This window comes from Microcebus murinus, chromosome 20, assembly GCF_040939455.1.
Source record: "Microcebus murinus isolate Inina chromosome 20, M.murinus_Inina_mat1.0, whole genome shotgun sequence".
In the NCBI taxonomy this organism is placed as follows: Eukaryota; Metazoa; Chordata; class Mammalia; order Primates; family Cheirogaleidae; genus Microcebus; species Microcebus murinus.
Window position 1 is genome coordinate 40,551,555 of NC_134123.1, and position 8,774 is coordinate 40,560,328.

Below are 8,774 nucleotides of genomic sequence, written 5' to 3' on the forward strand. Positions count from 1 at the left end.
ATGTGGCGCGTGGACACCACGGAGTGCCGTTCAGCTATGAGGAACAGCGGTGAGAGGGCACCTCTCGTGTTCTCCCGGCCAGAGCTGGAACCCGTTCCAGTAAGCCAAGTGTCCCAAGAACGGACACAAGAGCGCCACGTGCGCGCGCTCGCCAGCAGATTGGTAGGAACCGATGGACACCTAAGTGGACACAGAGGAATCGCCTTCATCGGGTGGGTGTCGGGCGGGCGTGGGGAGGGGATGGGCGTGCACATCCATTAGGAATGGGGTGGGTGCGCACCAACCGGGGCATGGGCGCACTTGAAGCTCTGACCCGAGGGGGGAGACGGGGACAGGGCGATGCAGCTGACCTTAACATTGGTACCCCCACCATACGCTGGGAGAAAATGAGAAATAAATGAATCAGAAAACGGGGGGGAGGGGGGCACGGGCAATACATGTCACCTCAATACGTGGACTCCCATGATCTGCTCGGAAAGAGAGAGAAAAGGAAATGTAATCATAGAGATAAGAGACACCTTTTCAGAAAATGAATCCGAAAAGAAAAGTAAAATGAGGCCTGTGGAGCAGGTCTGCGTGTGACTCCGGATCCCCCAACATCCAGTGCCACCACCAAAGATTCCTACGTGTAGCCCGTAGAACCCCAAAAGCAACGGGACGAGTTCTGGTCACATACTCGCTCAAAATGACGTCCTGGAATTCTCCTGGAACTCCCTCCCCTCTCAGCCTCTCAAGGTTTCCTCCAGCGTGTCGGTTCCCACAGACCAGACCTTTGGTCTGACACCTGACAGTCCAGATGCCACGCATGCTGCCGCGTGGCGGCGGTGTCACGGCTCGGGACAAGAGGAGGCCCCACGGTGCGGGCTGGGGCGCCAGGCACCGCGACGGGCGCTGAGGGTGGGGGTGATCCCCCGGACCGCCGCCGCGCTCCCAGAAAGGGGACAGAACAAGAGGCAAAAAACAAAAAAAACAAAAGCCTACGGCGCCCGGTATTCCCGGGCGGTCTCCCATCCAAGTACTAACCAGGCCCGACCCTGCTTAGCTTCGGAGATCAGACGAGACCGGGCGCGTTCAGGCCGGCTTGGCCGGAGACGGTGGAGGGCGCCCCTGCCCCGCTCAAGAAGCCGAGCCTCTCTGCGCTTCCCCTCGCCGGCCGGGTCCGGCGGGCAACGCGGGACTGGGGAGAGGGGCGGGGCGGCGTGGGGGGCTGTCCACACACACACACACACACACACACACGCGCGCGCGCGCGCGAGATGGGCCTCCACGGGTGGACCCGCCAAGGTGGAGACCTTCCAGCCCCCCTCCTCTCCTCGCCTCGCCTCCTTCACCTACCCGCCCCCCACCCCCAGCGCGCCGCCGCTGCTGACTGCGCACGCGCGCGCGGGGCGCTCGACCTTTGCCCCCAGCCAGGGGCCGCCCTCCCCCACAAACCCTTTCAGCTGTGCCCCCCGCCCTGTGCGTGGGCTGCCGCCTATTCCCCAGGGCCAGGACTGGGGCACAGCGCATGGGGGAGGGGAGCGAGTGTAGGGGCGTCTCTCGGGATGTGTCCCATGGGTGGGGTGGGGTGGGGTGGGGTGGTTTGGGGGGCTCTGAAGAAATCAATCCCCTCCGTCTCCTCCCTCTGGAAAACCCCCAAGCCCTTGGAGAACTGCGGGCACCGCTACCGTGGGGGCCGGACCCTGCTCTGTGTCCTTCTCTGGCCCGGTCCAAGGGGCCTGGGCCTGGCCCGGGGTGGATTGGACCCCAACCACCCCGGGGTGTGGACTTGCTAAAAATGGGCGATGAGCTATTGGATTCGAGCTTCATCTGGGTCATTTCACTAATGAATGCACCGAAAAGAGTTTCCTAATACATCTGTGAGGGTGGCAACTGAAAGAGAAATTTAAAGCTGACAGAATAGGCGAGGAAAGGCACAGGAGATTTCCAAACCCAGTAAGGAAGCCTTTCCCGAAATGGAAGAAAGAAAGGAGCAAATGAAAACACCGGTAGCCCGCCGGGGTCAGAGTCTGCTCCTTAGAGAAAGTACCCTGACCAGGTTCACCCGTGGGTGGGTGGCGAGCTAGCGGCATTCAGAAGAGCGAGGCCCACAGTCTGTGCAGAAGACACCTGCACTCGGGCGTGTGTGGCGGCTCGATTCACAAGCAGCTCAGATGTTAAACCAAGGAGAAGCCAGGGAGTTCCCAACGCCCCAGGTGTCCTCAGCCCACGACTGGCTGCTGTGAAAATGCGAAGCCCGGGTCCCGGTCTCAGAGCAGGACAACCAGGAGGTGTGATGTACACCCCGGGGTTCCCAGGAGGATCAGGCTGAAGCTTGGACTTGGCCTCAAAGTGTCCCCTCGCCTGGCCACCCCCTTCCCCTTCCTGCTCCTCTACTCCTGGTGCCCCTCCACCCAGGGGCCAGACCTTAAACAGTCACCCGCAAGAGAATCCTGGTCCCAAAGAAGCCTTCTGGGGGACCCGTGCTGAGAGAGGTTGTGGGCATGGCCCGCTGGGGCTCTGCCCGACCCAGGGCTGGGAGATGCAACCTCCCAGCTCTGGGTCCCTGCAGGAAGTGTCGGCAAGAACAGGGCCAGTCCTCCAAAGGCCCAGGTGCAGGGAGCCCAGGCCAAGCAGCCTGTGGAAGAAGCCACATGCCGTGCCACCCCGGGAACACGACTGTAGGTCACGGCCCCTGCCACCACCTCCTTCTCCTCCTCCTCCTCCTCCTCCTCCTCCTCCTCCTCTCCCCGACATGGAGCAGGGCTCAGAGACACCTCAGACGCTGCTAGCAAAGTCCAAAGGGCATCGGTTGCTCCTCCAAAGCGCACCCCCGACCCCCAGCAGGCCGCGTTGTCCAGCCAGCCCCTGGGCCTCCCCGGGGTGCCCGGCACAAAAGTGCAGACACCCACCTGACTGGCAATATCAGCTTGAGGACGTTTCTGCCACTCTAAGGACCCGCAGGCCAGCTGGGCCTCCGGGCAGGACAGAGAGCCCCGGAATCCGACGCGGAGAGCTGGGTGTACGTCCCCACCAGGAGGCGGTCCCCACCTCCACGGCTCTCCCCTTGCGGGGAGCGGCAGCCGCAGGGCCTCAGAGAAGACACCAGGCTGGGCCCCCGCGGCACAGTGGGGGCACGTGCCCCGCGCGCGACTTAGCGAGGGCTGCGCGAGACTGCTGCGGCCGCCCTGCTGCCGGGTTCCTGGAGGGCTTCCTGGAAGCAGCGTCCACACCAAGCCCTTGGAAGGCCCAGGCGACGGAGGAGCCCGTCAGGCAGGGGCCGAGGTGGGGAGGAGCGAGTCAGGCAGGGGCCAAGGTGATGGGCCGGGCGGGGAGGAGCGTGTCACGCAGGGGCAGAGGACGGTGACAGGCCGGGGGCGGGAAGGAGCCGGTCAGGCAGGGGACCAGGACAGTGACGGGCCTGGCGGGGGAGGAGCGCCTCAGGCTGGGGCAGAGGAGACTGGGCTGGGTAGGGGTCAGGGTTACAGTTAGGGCGCCATTCACAATCGCAAAGATGTGGAAGCGCCCCGAGTGCCCATCGATCCACGGGTGCATTAATGAAATGTGGCGCGTGGACACCACGGAGTGCCGTTCAGCTATGAGGAACAGCGGTGAGAGGGGAGGGCACCTCTCGTGTTCTCCCGGCCAGAGCTGGAACCCGTTCCAGTAAGCCAAGTGTCCCAAGAACGGACACAAGAGCGCCACGTGCGCGCGCTCGCCAGCAGATTGGTAGGAACCGATGGACACCTAAGTGGACACAGAGGAATCGCCTTCATCGGGTGGGTGTCGGGCGGGCGTGGGGAGGGGATGGGCGTGCACATCCATTAGGAATGGGGTGGGTGCGCACCAACCGGGGCATGGGCGCACTTGAAGCTCTGACCCGAGGGGGGAGGCGGGGACAGGGCGATGCAGCTGACCTTAACATTGGTACCCCCACCATACGCTGGGAGAAAATGAGAAATAAATGAATCAGAAAACGGGGGGGAGGGGGGCACGGGCAATACATGTCACCTCAATACGTGGACTCCCATGATCTGCTCGGAAAGAGAGAGAAAAGGAAATGTAATCATAGAGATAAGAGACACCTTTTCAGAAAATGAATCCGAAAAGAAAAGTAAAATGAGGCCTGTGGAGCAGGTCTGCGTGTGACTCCGGATCCCCCAACATCCAGTGCCACCACCAAAGATTCCTACGTGTAGCCCGTAGAACCCCAAAAGCAACGGGACGAGTTCTGGTCACATACTCGCTCAAAATGACGTCCTGGAATTCTCCTGGAACTCCCTCCCCTCTCAGCCTCTCAAGGTTTCCTCCAGCGTGTCGGTTCCCACAGACCAGACCTTTGGTCTGACACCTGACAGTCCAGATGCCACGCATGCTGCCGCGTGGCGGCGGTGTCACGGCTCGGGACAAGAGGAGGCCCCACGGTGCGGGCTGGGGCGCCAGGCACCGCGACGGGCGCTGAGGGTGGGGGTGATCCCCCGGACCGCCGCCGCGCTCCCAGAAAGGGGACAGAACAAGAGGCAAAAAACAAAAAAAACAAAAGCCTACGGCGCCCGGTATTCCCGGGCGGTCTCCCATCCAAGTACTAACCAGGCCCGACCCTGCTTAGCTTCGGAGATCAGACGAGACCGGGCGCGTTCAGGCCGGCTTGGCCGGAGGCGGTGGAGGGCGCCCCTGCCCCGCTCAAGAAGCCGAGCCTCTCTGCGCTTCCCCTCGCCGGCCGGGTCCGGCGGGCAACGCGGGACTGGGGAGAGGGGCGGGGCGGCGTGGGGGGCTGTCCACACACACACACACACACACACACACACGCGCGCGCGCGCGCGCGCGCGAGATGGGCCTCCACGGGTGGACCCGCCAAGGTGGAGACCTTCCAGCCCCCCTCCTCTCCTCGCCTCGCCTCCTTCACCTACCCGCCCCCCACCCCCAGCGCGCCGCCGCTGCTGACTGCGCACGCGCGCGCGGGGCGCTCGACCTTTGCCCCCAGCCAGGGGCCGCCCTCCCCCACAAACCCTTTCAGCTGTGCCCCCCGCCCTGTGCGTGGGCTGCCGCCTATTCCCCAGGGCCAGGGTGGGGCACAGCGCATGGGGGAGGGGAGCGAGTGTAGGGGCGTCTCTCGGGATGTGTCCCATGGGTGGGGTGGGGTGGGGTGGGGTGGTTTGGGGGGCTCTGAAGAAATCAATCCCCTCCGTCTCCTCCCTCTGGAAAACCCCCAAGCCCTTGGAGAACTGCGGGCACCGCTACCGTGGGGGCCGGACCCTGCTCTGTGTCCTTCTCTGGCCCGGTCCAAGGGGCCTGGGCCTGGCCCGGGGTGGATCGGACCCCAACCACCCCGGGGTGTGGACTTGCTAAAAATCGGCGATGAGCTATTGGATTCGAGCTTCATCTGGGTCATTTCACTAATGAATGCACCGAAAAGAGTTTCCTAATACATCTGTGAGGGTGGCAACTGAAAGAGAAATTTAAAGCTGACAGAATAGGCGAGGAAAGGCACAGGAGATTTCCAAACCCAGTAAGGAAGCCTTTCCCGAAATGGAAGAAAGAAAGGAGCAAACGAAAACACCGGTAGCCCGCCGGGGTCAGAGTCTGCTCCTTAGAGAAAGTACCCTGACCAGGTTCACCCGTGGGTGGGTGGCGAGCTAGCGGCATTCAGAAGAGCGAGGCCCGCAGTCTGTGCGGAAGACACCTGCACTCGGGCGTGTGTGGCGGCACGATTCACAAGCAGCTCAGATGTTAAACCAAGGAGAAGCCAGGGAGTTCCCGACGCCCCAGGTGTCCTCAGCCCACGACTGGCTGCTGTGAAAATGCGAAGCCCGGGTCCCGGTCTCAGAGCAGTTCAACCAGGAGGTGTGATGTACACCCCGGGGTTCCCAGGAGGATCAGGCTGAAGCTTGGACTTGGCCTCAAAGTGTCCCCTCGCCTGGCCACCCCCTTCCCCTTCCTGCTCCTCTACTCCTGGTGCCCCTCCACCCAGGGGCCAGACCTTAAACAGTCACCCGCAAGAGAATCCTGGTCCCAAAGAAGCCTTCTGGGGGACCCGTGCTGAGAGAGGTTGTGGGCATGGCCCGCTGGGGCTCTGCCCGACCCAGGGCTGGGAGATGCAACCTCCCAGCTCTGGGTCCCTGCAGGAAGTGTCGGCAAGAACAGGGCCAGTCCTCCAAAGGCCCAGGTGCAGGGAGCCCAGGCCAAGCAGCCTGTGGAAGAAGCCACATGCCGTGCCACCCCGGGAACACGACTGTAGGTCACGGCCCCTGCCACCTCCTCCTCCTCCTCCTCCTCCTCTCCCCGACATGGAGCAGGGCTCAGAGACACCTCAGACGCTGCTAGCAAAGTCCAAAGGGCATCGGTTGCTCCTCCAAAGCGCACCCCCGACCCCCAGCAGGCCGCGTTGTCCAGCCAGCCCCTGGGCCTCCCCGGGGTGCCCGGCACAAAAGTGCAGACACCCACCTGACTGGCAATATCAGCTTGAGGACGTTTCTGCCACTCTAAGGACCCGCAGGCCAGCTGGGCCTCCGGGCAGGACAGAGAGCCCCGGAATCCGACGCGGAGAGCTGGGTGTACGTCCCCACCAGGAGGCGGTCCCCACCTCCACGGCTCTCCCCTCGCGGGGAGCGGCAGCCAGCCGCAGGGCCTCAGAGAAGACACCAGGCTGGGCCCCCGCGGCACAGTGGGGGCACGTGCCCCGCGCGCGACTTAGCGAGGGCTGCGCGAGACTGCTGCGGCCGCCCTGTTGCCGGGTTCCTGGAGGGCTTCCTGGAAGCAGCGTCCACACCAAGCCCTTGGAAGGCCCAGGCGACGGAGGAGCCCGTCAGGCAGGGGCCGAGGTGGGGAGGAGCGAGTCAGGCAGGGGCCAAGGTGATGGGCCGGGCGGGGAGGAGCGTGTCACGCAGGGGCAGAGGACGGTGACAGGCCGGGGGCGGGAAGGAGCCGGTCAGGCAGGGGACCAGGACAGTGACGGGCCTGGCGGGGGAGGAGCGCCTCAGGCTGGGGCAGAGGAGACTGGGCTGGGTAGGGGTCAGGGTTACAGTTAGGGCGCCATTCACAATCGCAAAGATGTGGAAGCGCCCCGAGTGCCCATCGATCCACGGGTGCATCAATGAAATGTGGCGCGTGGACACCACGGAGTGCCGTTCAGCTATGAGGAACAGCGGTGAGAGGGCACCTCTCGTGTTCTCCCGGCCAGAGCTGGAACCCGTTCCAGTAAGCCAAGTGTCCCAAGAACGGACACAAGAGCGCCACGTGCGCGCGCTCGCCAGCAGATTGGTAGGAACCGATGGACACCTAAGTGGACACAGAGGAATCGCCTTCATCGGGTGGGTGTCGGGCGGGCGTGGGGAGGGGATGGGCGTGCACATCCATTAGGAATGGGGTGGGTGCGCACCAACCGGGGCATGGGCGCACTTGAAGCTCTGACCCGAGGGGGGAGGCGGGGACAGGGCGATGCAGCTGACCTTAACATTGGTACCCCCACCATACGCTGGGAGAAAATGAGAAATAAATGAATCAGAAAACGGGGGGGAGGGGGGCACGGGCAATACATGTCACCTCAATACGTGGACTCCCATGATCTGCTCGGAAAGAGAGAGAAAAGGAAATGTAATCATAGAGATAAGAGACACCTTTTCAGAAAATGAATCCGAAAAGAAAAGTAAAATGAGGCCTGTGGAGCAGGTCTGCGTGTGACTCCGGATCCCCCAACCTCCAGTGCCACCACCAAAGATTCCTACGTGTAGCCCGTAGAACCCCAAAAGCAACGGGACGAGTTCTGGTCACATACTCGCTCAAAATGACGTCCTGGAATTCTCCTGGAACTCCCTCCCCTCTCAGCCTCTCAAGGTTTCCTCCAGCGTGTCGGTTCCCACAGACCAGACCTTTGGTCTGACACCTGACAGTCCAGATGCCACGCATGCTGCCGCGTGGCGGCGGTGTCACGGCTCGGGACAAGAGGAGGCCCCACGGTGCGGGCTGGGGCGCCAGGCACCGCGACGGGCGCTGAGGGTGGGGGTGATCCCCCGGACCGCCGCCGCGCTCCCAGAAAGGGGACAGAACAAGAGGCAAAAAACAAAAAAAACAAAAGCCTACGGTGCCCGGTATTCCGGGGCGGTCTCCCATCCAAGTACTAACCAGGCCCGACCCTGCTTAGCTTCGGAGATCAGACGAGACCGGGCGCGTTCAGGCCGGCTTGGCCGGAGACGGTGGAGGGCGCCCCTGCCCCGCTCAAGAAGCCGAGCCTCTCTGCGCTTCCCCTCGCCGGCCGGGTCCGGCGGGCAACGCGGGACTGGGGAGAGGGGCGGGGCGGCGTGGGGGGCTGTCCACACACACACACACACACACACACACGCGCGCGCGCGCGCGAGATGGGCCTCCACGGGTGGACCCGCCAAGGTGGAGACCTTCCAGCCCCCCTCCTCTCCTCGCCTCGCCTCCTTCACCTACCCGCCCCCCACCCCCAGCGCGCCGCCGCTGCTGACTGCGCACGCGCGCGCGGGGCGCTCGACCTTTGCCCCCAGCCAGGGGCCGCCCTCCCCCACAAACCCTTTCAGCTGTGCCCCCCGCCCTGTGCGTGGGCTGCCGCCTATTCCCCAGGGCCAGGGTGGGGCACAGCGCATGGGGGAGGGGAGCGAGTGTAGGGGCGTCTCTCGGGATGTGTCCCATGGGTGGGGTGGGGTGGGGTGGGGTGGTTTGGGGGGCTCTGAAGAAATCAATCCCCTCCGTCTCCTCCCTCTGGAAAACCCCCAAGCCCTTGGAGAACTGCGGGCACCGCTACCGTGGGGGCCGGACCCTGCTCTGTGTCCTTC

The 8,774-nt window shown here is 63.8% G+C and overlaps 3 pseudogenes; all 3 read right to left on the reverse strand.

Moving 5' to 3' along the window:
* Positions 1-974: 974 nt before the first annotated feature.
* Positions 975-1,093, reverse strand: LOC142862847 (uncharacterized; annotated as a pseudogene).
* Positions 1,094-4,520: 3,427 nt separating this feature from the next.
* LOC142862835 (uncharacterized) lies at positions 4,521-4,639 on the reverse strand (annotated as a pseudogene).
* A 3,412-nt stretch (positions 4,640-8,051) lies between these two features.
* LOC142862946 (uncharacterized) lies at positions 8,052-8,170 on the reverse strand (annotated as a pseudogene).
* Positions 8,171-8,774: the final 604 nt, after the last annotated feature.